The following is a 16165-nucleotide window of genomic DNA, read 5'->3' on the forward strand; positions in this document are numbered from 1 at the left end:
TTATAGAAATGACTGTGTGTGTTATTTCCAGACACAAATTTCCACACAACTACTGCAAATCAAGATGCTTAATGACTTCTACTCAGGTCAACCTTTTGGACGCTACTATACTAACCGAAATCCTTCAGCCATTCAGTCTGCTAATCCTTTATTCATCTTCCAGTACCTTCCTCCATTGTTCTAGTTTTAACTCCACTATCCCTCTGTTGGTAAATGCATCTCACAATGTCATTAACAAACAGCATCCATAAGGGATTGATTTCCCATTCCTTGAGGTAACACTTGGTCCATAATCAGGTAAAATAAAAAAAGATATGGACTTTGGGTAGATCCCTGATGGAGAGCCAACTCTTACTGATATCCATTCAATTAACCTAACACTGCTTCCAACCTGATTTTTAAATTGATCACTGTGATGAAAACAAATATTTAATGACAGAAAAGTCATTCCTCTTTCAAAGAGCCCGGTCAGAATAAAGCATTACATACACAGTGATAGCAATATAAATGACTCAGGAGGGCTTTCTTAGGTCCACACATTGACTACCAATCTGTTCCTTCATCTTGTTCACTACACAGATGTGAGGACAAAAATGTCAGCTGTCTTCTTTACATCGACCTGGTGGTGTTCGAGATAAATTTAAATTTGAGTCCCATGCCTTTTCTTCAGATGGGTTTGAGACTAAGCTACTAAAATGTTTTTTCCTTCATCAAAACCTGTTTTTGATGTGATGTAACCGTTGAACAGATCCTCAAAGGAGCTTACAAAAGAAATTGACATTGAGAAAATGTGTATTTCCACAATAAAGAGATCATTTATATTTAAAGATTTTCATATTTGGGTTTGGCAAGAATATGAACAGGAACAACACAACAACCTGATATTGCATTACCTTTTAATTTATGGCGGTGGCTTATCTAATTATGTTTTAAGCTACAAATTTAGTGACTTTCCCTGGTTATAAGAAACATGACCACCACCACATGGCATCAGTGTTTGTAAATTTTTGATCTTAGAAAGTAACAGGTTATCAACTGCTTCTTATTCCAGGTAAATTTATTACTTTGGCAATCAAATCAGGAAAAAGATAGAGAATATATGTATTTCCCAGAAAGAGAGGAACGACCTAAATGTTGGGTTTGACTCAAGTTTATTGTGCCTTCCCCATTTCAAGAATACTCCTCTGATAACCACAAGATAAACCTGGTAAGGGTTCAGGTCAGAAGAAACATAAACGGTTAGGGATGTAGTCAAGTTTTGGATGTCATCACTTTAGAAAGGAGTGAGGGTCTGGCTTTACTGAGGGACACAAAAGTCATTAGCCCTATCAAGAGGGAGAGGGTTTGTTTAGACAAGGGTGTCAGGAAAAATAGTCGTTTGGATGTTTGATGACATCTAGGTAAACTGAGTGATGAAGCAGATCATAAGTTTTATCTGAAATAAGAAGTCAGTGATTGTGAAAAGGGGATTTTGTTAAAAGGTCCAGTATTTTTAAGGAATGAAAGGCCATTTGCAATTAAATGACAACTCCTGATGCCAAAGCAGTCAAGACTGCCTTTTGAGCGTATGAGTTGTAGCTGAAAAATTTCTACATTAGAATCAATTGACCAAACCATACAGCACTGGTTCTGAAAGTGAATGCCTTGTATGCCATGACTGTTTCTAATAGCAAGGTGCTTAACATCAAAAGATATATAATAAATGTAAAAGCTTTTTCTGCAAGAATCTCAATCAGCTCTCAGTGCGGAGGTAATAAACTCATTTTGTTTAATGGATTAGTATACTGATAAATGAAATCCATGAATTTTTACACCCTTTCACCCCAATGTTAGGCAGATAATCTGGACAAAAGACTAGATTTCAAAATCCACACATGAATGCCATGGACAGGAAAGGAGGATGATAGACAACTTCCTCCTTTTGTCTTAGGGATAAACATTGAGAGTAATGGAATATATTGTCTAAATTCCTTTGCTGAAGAAAAGGGACCAATGAATTCCCTGTCCCTAACCTTGAGGCCACCAAGTAAGAATCCAATGATGCCTTAGACCTTCAAAGCCTTTTTTCGGACATAGAATATATGTATCGCCTTCCATTTGCTCCAATCTTAGTATGATCTCTTACATTAGGAATGATTTACAGCCGGAGCTGAAAATGATGGTTGAACCGTCAAAACATGTCACTTAGAAGTTAAACATACCGTTAGGCGTGGTTACGACCGCATGGAGAGGGCTCTGGTTACTTCCAACCTTCTGAGATAAGTGTTCCTTGCAGCCATGCTGTCTGACTGACAAAATGGGTCCCTTTTTGGAGGTTTTATTTTTTTATTTCTTTTTTTAGACTGAAAGACAGCCAACAGCCCAGGAGGTTGATATACACCTTCAGAACAGGGTAACCATCTTCCTGCTCCTGATGATCCTCCCAATGGCCTCCTCCCAACCCCATCAAGGAAGATGTAAGGCAGGACTTTTTCCTCTATTAGGACACCCTTTTTGACTGTTCGCTGACCACGCCTCAGGCTTTGTAAGCGCTTTCTCTGGTGGCTTCTCAGATTAGGGCTTTCAACTTACCAGGTAGCCAAGCAGTGGGGATCAAATTATTCAACGGAAGGGAAGGTGAGACCATCTCAACCCCTACCCCACTGAAAATCATATTATGTCCTCGACTGTGCAAGTTCTATTAGAAGTGACTTGTCCACTTCATAATGGGCGTTGCTGCTAATGTTATCCTTTCCTCTGTTGTTGAAGGATCCTTTAGTATTGACTGAGGTTTGTATGACTTGATTCATACTTCCTGCTTTGTTAAGCTTTAGGAAGAGAAAACCTGGAGTGAGAGTTTCCCTGATTCTCCACTAACCAAGATCTTTTCTTCCAGCCGATGTCGGGCTCTCCCAATCAGTTTTGCAGCAACAGATTCTGCAAACAGGTCCCAACAGAAGCGGATGAATGTAATGGGAGGTTGACAACCAAATCCCCACAACGCCTCCTTTAAGCCTTAATGCGACCACCTGCAGACCCACACTAGTGTTTTCTATGAATGAACTTTTGTTCTGGAAGACAATGGAAGCTCTTAACCCTCAAATGCCGACTGACGACGCACAATCGACTAAAAATTGTCTGTCGGGTGCCGAGCACGTGGTAGTACGCCGACTACAAAAAGTTTTTTTAAATATTCGCGAAAATAGTTGATCCAGGCCTAGTTTTGAAAAAGATTTTAAATCACGCCCTTATAGGGATGCTGGAGTTCACGGATCACGCTGTGTTTTGTTAACAAGTATTGTTCCACCCAGCCCTGCATGCACCCGATTTCCCATCACTCCTCAGACTACTGAGCATCCTGCTGCCGATCTCAGAAATTTTTCGGCTACTTTGTCAGGATTCCTGGTGATTTGCACCTCTTTATATTAGCCGATTTGACTAAATCCTATAATATGAAAAAAGAAGCGAGTCGTGATGAAGAATACAACAAAAAATAACTCCACTGGGTTGAGCTTTATCAGTTTGAAATATTTTCATATGAGGAATTATGATATGCCATAAAATTTCTAACCTTCGGTCAACTTGACTTGACTCAACCGAAATGGTCGAAAACGCACTGTGTTAAAACTCTTACATTCTAGTAATATTCAGCCATTTACCTTCATTTTATAATGAATTGGAAGTCTCTAGCACAATATTTTGATTTATGGTGAATTTTTGAAAAAACTTTTTCCTTACGCCCGCTGGTAACTTGGCCGAAAATTTAGAAATTCTTTCACTTTGTCATAATTTTTGCACCATTTTATATTAGCCAATACATAAAGTTTTATATATGAAAATGTGCAATTTCAAGGTAGAATAAAACAAAAACACAACTCCATGGTTGTAGCTTATCAGTTTGGAAATATTTTCATAAAATCACGATAACTGCTAAAATTTCAACCTTCAACAACTTTGACTGGACTTACTGAAATGGTTTAAAACGCAATTGTAAGCTAAAAACTCTAAATTCTAGCAATATTCAATCATTTACCTTCATTTTGCAACAAAAATTGGAAGTCTCTAGTAATATTTGATTTATGGTGAATTATTAAAATTAGTCCGTATACTGTAATTTGACAACATCTCTAGAAATTTTGTATTTGGGAAATGTTAAAAATTCATGCTGTTACATAAAGTTTTATATGAAAATAACTCGTGGAATACAAACAAACACCCCAGCGGTTGTAGCTTTAACAGTTTGGAAATATTTTCATATCATGATGCCAAAATTTCAACCTTGGTCAACTTTAACTTGACCAAATGTCGAGTAACGCAATTGCACACAAGCTACAAAAACTTACATTCTAGTAATATTCAATCATTTACCTTTATTTTTGCAAACAAACTGGAAGACTCTGTAGCACAATATTTCGATTTATAGTGAATTTTGAAAAACTTTTCCTTATCTCCACACACAAATCCCGTGTAACATCTCAGAAATTTTTTTGCATACTTTGGTTTAATGTTTGCACCGTTTTATATTAGCTGTTACATAAACTTTTATATATGAAAATGTGTGCAATTTCATGTAGAATACAACACGTAACAACTCATGGTTGTTGCTTTTATCAGTTTTGAAATATTTTCACATAAATCACGATATGCTATCTCTCAACTCGGTCAACTTTAACTCGACTTAAACAGTTGAAAAAACGCAATTGTAAGCTAAAAACTTACATTCTAGTAATATTCAATCATTTACCTTCATCTTGCAACAAACGAAAGTCTCTAGGAACAATACTTCCATTTACAGAATTTTGAAAAAACTTTTTCCGTACATCCGCAAGCAACTAACGCTGAAAATCTCAGAATTTCTTTAGTCACCTTGTCGTAATTTTGCACCATTTATATTAGGGGCTTAGCATAAATCTTTATACATGAAATGTGCGCAATATCACGTAGAATACAAGAAAATAACCATGGTTGTAGCTTAATCAGTTTTTGAAATATTTTTCATAAATCACGATAACAGAGAAAATTTGACCTTCGGTCAACCTTTAACGCATCAAAATGGTTTAAAATGCAACTGTAAAGCTAAAACACTTACAGTCTAGTAATATTCAATCAATTAGCTTCATTTTGTCAAACAAACAGGGAAGTCTCTAGCACAATATTTGATTTGTAGAATTTTAGAAAAAAATTTTTTTTTACTTTCATGCTATTTAATTCATGTATCATTTTGTGATAATATTTTCTCTGTGTTGCTTTTGATTGTTTTTATAATTTGTTATGTACAAAATCATCGCAATTTCTAGTGTACAATACAAAGAAAATAATAACCTCGTTAGCTTTAACCGCTTTGCTCACAGCGATTTGTATACAATTATATATGAAAATTTTTTGCACTGTCATATATTTCAATATTTATATATGATAATGATATTTTTTTCATTTCTGATGGTTGCATACTAAACTTCAGGCAATGACAAAAAAAGAGCCAAAATGAACTCTTAATCTTAAAAACTAAGTGTGCTGTGATTTTTGAAAAAACTTTTTTTCGCTTTGGTGCTAACTCCCGAACGCCCAGCATATGACAGACACTTTTGTAAATTGAGGCTCGGCGTTAGAGGGTTAACTGAGTCGATTCTTAATTCTTATTCTTTGTATTTTACAGCCCTGGTGATGAGACATGGTCTCGAAAATTTGGCCAAATAAATTTATAAGATGTTATGATGGTTGTTTGATGTTCTCTTCTCATATACATTATATATATATATATATATGTGTATATATATATATATATATATATATATATATATACATATACACACTCATATATATATATTATACATATATATAGGTATATATATACATATACATATATAGATACATATATATATGTATCTGTATATATACACATAGATATACATATATATATACATATATATATATATACATATACATATACATATGTATACACATATATATACATACATACATACACACATATATATACATACATACACACACACACATATATAAATATAAATATATATACATACATATATATATATATATATATATATATATATATATATATATATATACATATATATATATATATATATATATATATATATATATATATATATATATATATATATATATATATATATATATATATATATATATATATATATATATATATATATATATATATATATATATATATATACAGTGCAGTTGCTAGGCCTTCGACTCAGTCCTTTACTCAGCAGTTCCATATCTTTGTGATTCATTTATACATGCATACATATATATACATACATACATACATACATACACATTATAATATATATATATATATATATATATATATATATATATATATATATATATATATATATATATATATATACATATACACTGTAAATAAAAGGATGCTATGTTTGATGTCTTGTCTATATATCCTAAAGTTCCTGAGGTTTTTATATTAACTATATAACTGTCATTCTTAGACACTGATATTATAATCTTTAATAAGTTTTAAACTAAATTTTAAAACAAAAGATATGATGTCAATTTTGCTATATCTGGATTTCAAGTGTTCCATCCCATACTGATAACCTTTGCAGTCATATATTCACATTTTCTACATGTGCTAATGTTTACATGGAAGGATCCAACTTTATGTTTAACTGCCAGTGTTGGGTCAATAAACTGCTCCATCATAGTTTTCTCCCAGGTCGAATGATCAAATTTAGTTCTGAACAGGAATTGAAGTGTCGTCTTAATTTTGGCTAAAGTATTTTACGTATCATAAAACACTGTAATTATTGAAAAATACAGGCTCTGACCTTTACCTTTAGATCCTTCCCTACGCATATATGAAGGGTGCATAATCTAGAAGCTTTAGCATAGTACAGTATGTGAATACTTTGTAAATAATAAATAGCTACTATGTAACAGTTCCTAACTGTTATTGTAGTAAACATAAGTTAATCTCTTTTCTTTTTCAGATGATTAAAAGATGTTATTATCCGTTTGGTCTGTGGCCATATAACAGAATAGGAATACAATTATTGCAATTAATGCACTCTTCTGGTTTTGGAGTCCATCATTGTCCCTGCTGTACTTTTGCACTAATTTACCCCATTTGATTGCAAGTTGATGATCATCTGTGCAGACATGAGGTATTGAGGGTGACCTAGAAAAAGGCCTACAGCCACTACAAATTCCTAAATCATGGATTTCTTACATTTACTTCATGCTTCCCTCATTTCATACTTCTTTCCGTTCATATAACTTTCCTTATTTACTTCATAATCTTACGCCGAGTACTTACGTTTACTTCTTCACTTACTCATTAGAATAAAAATGATATTTTAATGATAAAATAAAGTTTGTTCATACTTACCTGGCAGATATATATAGCTGTATTCTCCAAGTCCGACAGAATTCTAGGTCAAACTTGATCCTTATCTAGATGAGGGTTGCTGTGAATAAAGGGCGCTTAGAGAATGCCAATTGAGTTTTGAGTGTAAGCACCTATCATTGTCCCTGGTACTTATATTGCTTTGTTGTTGGATCTGCCAGCATGGATTGCTTAAACATGCTGGTGTTGCTGTGCTTGTTTCCACTCTGCGAAACAATTATTGGATCATTCGTCTTCGTCAGATTGCTAAGAGGGTTTGCAGAGAATGTGTCGCTTGTCGTAGATGTGAAGCCAAGCTCTTCCCAGCGGTGGCTCCCCTTCCTGAGTTAAGAGTCAAATCTGCCCCTCCTTTCACTGTTACAGGTCTTATTTTGCTGGTCCCTATTTTGTGTTGATCTTCACTTACTTGAGCTGTTGTCAGAGCTGTCCACCTAGAGCTTGCTGAGTCTCGGTCACGACGATTGCAACCATTTGGCCACGCCAGACGTGGTGTACCTCCTGCTCTACTCTGACAATGCTAAAACCTTTTGGGGTGCCTCCAACCTGTTGAAGCAACATTATGGCCCCATGCCCTCAATGGAAGTTTATTGTACCTAATGCGCCTTGGTGGGAGGCTGTGGGAACACCTCATTAGATCAGTGAAGGTTGCGTTGAGAAAGACGTTGGGCACTAAGACATTGTCTAGAGTGAATTAGAAACCACTCTTCATGAGGTGGAGGCATGTATCAATTCTAGACCCTTGACATTTGTAGGTGAAGAACCTGATGTTGCTAATCCCCTTACTCCATCTCATTTTCTTATTGGTCGTTCAGCAGGTTTCCGGTGGAACTGGCAGATGACTCTGCCTCAGGTGTGATCTCAAAGGATGAGAGTGTCAGTGCCTGGAGTCAGTTGGAGAAATTCTGGAACATCTGCAATCCGAGCATCAGAAAACTCCGTCTTTGCATGGCAGTAAAGGGTTCAAAGTTAATTGTAATTTAACAAGGGGTTCTGTTGTAATAGTAACGTAAAGAAAGAGTGTTTAGGCTGCTGTGGCCACTGGAGTTATTGCCTAGTTACTCTGAAAGGATGGAATGGTGAGAAGGCTATGTTAAACTAAATGGACGTGTAACTAGACCTGTCTTTAAACTTATACAATTTAGAGATTTCAGATATCAGTTAGGAAAGTGTTTGTAATTCCTGATGAAATAATAATAAAGGAAAATCCAGTTGTAGGGGATCCTATGGACCAGTTGGAATCAATCACTGAGTCTATTGCAGGTAAAACCCAAGGGGGAGATCTATTAACCTCGCCACTGGCCTGCTGCACTGTCGATAACGCTGTGACACCAGAGAGACCGCGAGTATATCAAGGCTACTGCCTGTCTTTACTCAAACTTTCTGTTATTCATATTTTCGTTTACTAATGAATATTTTTCTACTACATTGGCTATATATATATATATATATACATTATATATGTATATGTATATATATATATATATATATATATATATATATATATATATATATATATATATATATATATATATATATATATATAATGAAAAAAAGAGGAATATTTCTAGTGAAAAGTAATTGCAGAAATAGAAATAGTAGAGTAGTGAAATAAAGTAGCAGAAAAGTAGTAAAGCATAGTAAAATAGTACTAGTAGTAATAGCAGTATATACTAGTTTTCTTACGGAAACAGTTACTGTAGTATACATCAATGAATGTTTATGGCATTAGTAATAATAATAATAATAATAATCAATCATAATAATAATAACAATAATAATAATAAAAAATTCACAGTATTACCACTACACATAACTTGTAGTAGAAAAATAATGATAATAAAAATTATGTTAGTGTAAAAATGAAAGAAGCTAAAACATAGTACACTTTCCTGTTGACCTAAAATACCCTCTGCCCTACATTCATCCATTCACAGTCTGTCATCATCATCACAAAAAAAGAAACAAATGCATCTCGGGGCAGAAGTCGGGTGCGCAACAGAGATCCCATTGTCACCTCCGTGAAATCAGGTAACTGGCGCTGTCGCTGAAAATGGACTCATGAACTGCTGAACCATCGACAATGGGTCTAATGTCTTGTAAAATCTCGGCACGCTTGTCATCTCTAAGCAACTATAACAACTATCACTATAATCATCTGACAGATCTGGCAGGTATTCACCCAGAATCTGAAATACTATCATCCGACATCATGATACTGAAAAATAAAAACCTGTAAAATAAATCCGCAATCAAAAGGAGTAAGTTACACTCTTCTCAATCCAAATGGTTTACTCACGCATCAGGACAATGTTTCACGCATACAGCTTGAGGCGCACTGGCATGCTGCTGGACGATACCCTCATATTATCCCATATGAATATGATGTCACGACGACCATCGGACACTCATTGGCTAAACAATAGTGGGTGGAGCTTCACTTCTCTCGCACACAATACTACGCCTGAAACCCATCCAAGGTGAAGAAAACAGCTCTGGTTTCTTCGAGGAGGGATGAAAAGACTGAGGCGACGCCGTGGTCTTTATTACTGTATCGTAAAAAGACGAGCATGCACGTCCCGTGGCGAAGGGGTTAGTACCTGTTAAACTTGACTTGTAATTTTCTGCTATGAGATTGTAGGAGGTTCTGATGGATGATAGGAGTGCTGACACAATTCCCATGGTGGGGAGGATGTTAATGTATGCTTTGTCCAAAAGAATGCTCCCATCCAGTGTTTTACGCTTGTTAAATGTAATGCTGTGAGCATCTAAAGAACGCCCCTATTTCCGTTTACTGTAATAATATGTTTGATAGATTTGCTGAGTATTGCTAAACTCTACCATATGACAATTGTGGAGTGTGTTTGATCACGATATATGTTTGTATGAAATGTTATTGTTTTCCTTTATTAGGACGTATGCCTTTGGAAGTTTCCCCATTCCCTGTGCCTTGTCACCTACAATCTAAAAGGTGTCATATTTATGCCCTTCTTTTCAGAGTTTCTTAATATTTTGAGATTGAAATTGTAAATTCTGATAAAAATTAAATTGTGGTTTTAGACATCTTGTTTGTACTATTATTGTGAATTTTTGAGGATCTGGGAATTATAAAAAGAACTGTGGAACCTGTTGCATTCTCCCAAGTTGTTTGAAATTAATTTTTTTGTGAGAGGAATAAAGATACTGGTTGAAGAATGCTGCTTCCTCTCTCCCGTGAGAAAGTTGGAGTATTTGGAGTAGATTATGTCTCACGCTGAGGTGCCAGAAGCCCAACAATCTACAGAGGCATCCGGAGACACAGACACCTGCTGTGGAATTAAAAGAGAGAGAGAGAGAGAGAGAGAGAGAGGAGAGAGAGAGAGAGAGAGAGAGAGAGAGAGAGAGAGAGAGAGAGAGAGAGAGAGAGAGAGATATCTCCTAAGAGGCTCTCTAAGCTGGTACCGGCTGTTCCCGCTGAAAGGGAACCCATCACCCATTGAATAATCAATTGATCCTCTGAAATGTGAAAACTCCCCAAAGGAAGAGAGAGAATCCTCCTACCTGAATAGGTTAAAAACTATAAGAATCTTCTGCTTCCACTAGCTCCCAGAGAGGCAGGATCAACCAATCGCTTAGATACTCCTCACCTGTATCCCCTGACGATACAATTGCCGACACTGGAGACATAGAGTTCAAGCAACCACGTTCATCATACAACCATCATGATCCTGAACAAGAATTAGCTATACAGCGTGCCCTGGGCAAACCTCTTAAGAACGTCCGATACTGGAGGGGGAAGATGATCAAGATAGAAATTCCCAACTTTCCTGCTCCAAAATACTGAGACGGCCAGAGTATCTACCTAGGCAGAATCAGACCCCAAGATAAATTCATTTGACTGCCAATAGCCACGGATCCGGAAGGATATAGCCGTCACTCTTTAGAACCCCATTACAGTAAACTGACATCATCCAGAGAGAGGCAAACAGCTCGCCCATCAGGCGAACATACTCTCCCTCCAAGCACCCGCTTCCCCTGGAAGAGAAGTCCCTACAGCCAAGACACGATGTCGAGACCAGACAGGATTGCCTCAAATCACCTAAGCGAATGGCAACCTGACAGCTGTGGTTACTCGAACTGCGAATCGTCCTAATGGAGAGAGAAGAGAAGAGTGCGTCTGTTAGCTACCATCGTATGTTAAACGAACATCTCACTACCCAGAGCCTGTCTAACTCGAATTAACTAAACTCAGCCAGCAAAGAAATAGCCGGGTTTAGTGTCATGAAAGCCTCAAAAAAAAAAACTAATTGACTCAAACCGGAGGTCCATCCAGAGCTTTGCTTGAGGGTAAGAAGCAACATACTCAAGCATGTAGTCCGTAATTTACGCTGGCAAGAGGACATTCTGAACCGCCAGAACTCCTGCACTCTCCGGATACGAATCCTGTTCTGTACGCCTGAACGGTCTAAGATCGGACAAAGCGAAGAGGCTACTGAACAAAGTCTTGATACAATAATGTAAGAGTTCTCGCGCGACCAACGTAACCCAGAATTGCTACGCTGACCACACCTAATCTGTGAAATTGAGCCGAATCCATATTGAACCCGCTCGAAGAAGGGAAGGCTAACTGAAAAAAAAATGGAGCCGATCCCATTATTACTAAGGGGAAGATGAGTGAGAGTAGCCAAACCCACGTTACTAAATCCTGGGGGAGGATGCGCAAACGAAACCCCTTGCGGAGGGACAGAAGATGAAGGAGGAGGGAGAAGGAATGAGGTAGAAGCTACCCTTGGAGTTACCCACGCGGAAAATGCAAATGAAAGCCGCGGACCACTCAAAGAAGGTACCATGGCCCTGCCAAACTGCAAGGAGTGCAAACCCCAACTGTAGCTGACAGGCAAATCCTGTGAAATACTCAGACACTACTGGAATGAGCCACTGCGAAGCAGGTTGTGCATACCCAAAGGGATGGAATACGAGATGCCCATGCCAGGTAAACTACCAAATCATAAGCCACCTGTTCAAAGCTCCCCACTGAGAAGAGCAGTACAGAGGAAGGAAAGGTGGAGGCAAAGGAATAGTAGATGCACAGTGCTGAAGGCCTGAGAGGAGGAAAACCAGTCAAAGAAGAAAGGAAAAACGGTGATGAAGCTGCAGGAAAGACTAAGAGCAGAAGAAGAAGAGGCCACAAAGAGGAGACTGAAAAGGAGCAATAGAGAATGTGGGAGTAAGAGGCAAGCAACAGATATAACCTAGATGAAAACTTAGGAACAGTAAATATAGAAGGTACACCAAATCTGCCACCTCAATAATCCTGAAACAGACCAACCTGAATTCTGGCACTGATTGTGTCATACCAATGCTAGAGAAAAGACTATGGTCATCTTCCTACCTATAGGTCTGTACTCTGTTGAAAGACTCTGAGCAATATTCTTATATTCTCCATATCCAATTAAACTCAAACTACTTTTAGTTTGGCATCATCAGAATTGCATTACTAGATGGAGGAGTAGAAAATACAGAGAAGGGGGAAACTACAGTAGATGATTCAGAAACAGCTGGAAGGAGTTAGGAGCAAAAGCAGAAGGATTCTGCACCACCGTAACTGAAACATTGACTTGAGACTGAGCCAGACCGACCGAAAAGAAGTGATGAAGGTGAAAATCTTGCCAGAGCACAAAAACTACTCGAACCCGAAACCGGAACCCGTCCTTCATATCTGTATAGTTATCACATCACTGAGGGCACATGAGCCCCGATGTGTCTGGGAGCGCTTCGACAGTGCGAAAAAATAATTATTTCAAAAATTCAGCAAAAATAGAAATTTTATGCCAACAACGTTCATTTTGCTGTCCTTTTTTCTAAATGTTTATATTTTATGGTGGAATAGTCAGAATAAGAGTCCCAGCCCTCTAAATACAAAAAATGTGAGTTATTTCACGAAAAAAAAAAATCTTTACTTATTTTCATATTTTCGTCAGAACCCAAAACTATGAATGTCAGGCAAATGAAATATTTTTATGAGAAAGCCAACAAAATTCTCTAAATATCGACATATAAAAGAATGGAAAACGAATAAGTCCAGCTGGTGAAAAAATAGAAAAAGGGAAGAAACAAAGCGCCTGCCCGGCGATGGTGAGAATTATCGCTAGAAAAAGATTTTTGAAGAACCCTATCTCGGTTATTTTTCATAGAAATTACTTTGTAAATATACGAAAATGTAGAAAAAGTTGAAGAATAATGAGAGTCAAGAAAACCCTTTGGTAACGGCAACAGTTTCATTTTGACGTTATAAATTGATTGAAACGAAAAAAATGTTACCGCTTGTCAACATTATCGCTCGAGCTCAAAAGCTATAACAGTTAGGCGAATGGATTATTTTTTATGAGAAAGCCAACAAAATTTCTAAATATTGATATATAAAACAATGAAAAACGAATAAGTCCAGTTGGTGAAAAATTTATAGAAAAGAGGGTAAGAAACAGAGCGATTTGTTCAAGATGGTGAGAATTATCGCTAGAAAAAGTTTTTTTGAAGAGCCCTATCTCGGTTATTTTTCATAGAAATTACTTTGTAAATATACGAAATGTAGAGCAAAAGTTGTAGAATAAAGTGAGAGTCAAGAAAATGGCTTTGGTAACGGCAACAGTTTCATTTTGACGTTATAAATTGATTGAAACGAAAAAATGTTACCGTTGTCAACATTATCGTTCAGAGCTCAAAAGCTATAACAGATAGGCGAATGGATTATTTTTTATGAGAAAGCCAACAAAATTCTCTAAATATTGATATATAAAACAATGAAAAACGAATAAGTCCAGTTGGTGAAAAATTTATAGAAAAGAGGGTAAGAAACAGAGCGATTTGCCCGGCGATGGGTGAGAATTATCGCTAGAAAAAGTTTTTTGAAGAGCCCTATCTCGGTTATTTTTCATAGAAATTACTTTGTAAATATACGAAAATGTAGAGCAAAAGTTGTAGAATAAAGTGAGAGTCAAAAAAATGGCTTTGGTAACGGCAACAGTTTCATTTTGACATTATAAATTGATTGAAACGAAAAAAAATGTTACCGTTGTCAACATTATCGTCAGAGCTCAAAGGCTATAACAGTTAGGCGAATGGATTATTTTTTATGAGAAAGCCAAGAAAATTCTCTAAATATTGATATATAAAACAATGAAAACGAATAAGTCCAGTTGGTGAAAAAATTTATAGAAAAGAGGGTAAGAAACAGAGCGATTTGGTTCCGGCGATGGTGAGAATTATCGCTAGAAAAAGTTTTTTTGAAGAGCCCTATCTCGGTTATTTTTCATAGAAATTACTTTGTAAATATACGAAAATGTAGAGCAAAAGTTGTAGAATAAAGTGAGAGTCAAGAAAATGGCTTTGGTAACGGCAACAGTTTCATTTTGACGTTATAAATTGATTGAAACGAAAAAAATGTTACCGTTGTCAACATTATCGTTCGTAGCTCAAAAGCTATAACAGTTAGGCGAATGGATTATTTTTTATGAGAAAGCCAACAAAATTCTCTAAATATTGATATATAAAACAATGAAAACGAATAAGTCCAGTTGGTGTAAAAATTTATAGAAAAGAGGGTAAGAAACAGAGCGATTTGCCCGTTGGTGAGAATTATCATAGAAAAAGTTGTTTTGAAGAGCCCTATCTCGGTTATTTTTCATAGAAATTACTTTGTAAATATACGAAAAATGTAGAGCAAAAGTTGTAGAATAAAGTGAGAGTCAAGAAAATGGCTTTGGTAACGGCAACAGTTTCATTTTGACATTATAAATTGATTGAAACGAAAAAATGTTACCATTGTCAACATTATCGTCAGAGCTCAAAAGCTATAACAGTTAGGCTAATGGATTATTTTTTATGAGAAAGCCAAGAAAATTTCTAAATATTGATATATAAAACAATGAAAACGAATAAGTCCAGTTGGTGAAAAATTTATAGAAAAGAGGGTAAGAAACAGAGCGATTTGCCCGCCTATGGTGAGAATTATCGCTAGAAAAAAGTTTTTTTGAAGAGCCCTATCTCGGTTATTTTTCATAGAAATTACTTTGTAAATATACGAAAATGTAGAGCAAAAGTTGTAAAATAAAGTGAGAGTCAAGAAAAATGGCTTTGGTAACGGCAACAGTTTCATTTTGACGTTATAATTTGATTGAAACGAAAAAAATGTTACCGTTGTCAACATTATCGTCAGAGCTCAAAAGCTATAACAGTTAGGCGAATGAATAATTTTTTATGAGAAAGCCAAGAAAATTCCCTAAATATTGACATATAAAAAATGGAAAACGAATAAGTCCAGTTGGTGAAAAAAATTGATAGAAAAGAGGGTGAGAAACAGAGCGCTCTGCCTGGCCTATGGTGAGAATTATCGCTAGAAAATTTTTTTGAAGAGCCCTATCTCGGTTATTTTTCATAGAAATTACTTTGTAAATATACGAAAAAGTAGAGGAAAAGTTGAAGAATAAAGGGAAAGTCAAGAAAATGGCTTTGGTAACGGCAACAGTTTCATTTTGACGTTATAATTGATCGAAAACGAAAAAAGTTACCGTTGTCAACATTATTGTTCGTGACTCAAAACTATAACAGTTAGGCGAATGAATTATTTTTTATGAGAAAGCCAAGAAAATTCTCTAAATATCGACATATAAAAAAATGAAAAACGAATAAGTCCAGTTGGTGAAAAATTGATAGAAAAGTGGGTAAGAAACAGAGCGCCCAGGCATACGGTGAGAATTATCACTAGACATTTTTTTGAAGAGCCCTACCGGATTT

This window comes from Macrobrachium rosenbergii, chromosome 13 (assembly GCF_040412425.1).
Source record: "Macrobrachium rosenbergii isolate ZJJX-2024 chromosome 13, ASM4041242v1, whole genome shotgun sequence".
Taxonomy (NCBI): Eukaryota; Metazoa; Arthropoda; class Malacostraca; order Decapoda; family Palaemonidae; genus Macrobrachium; species Macrobrachium rosenbergii.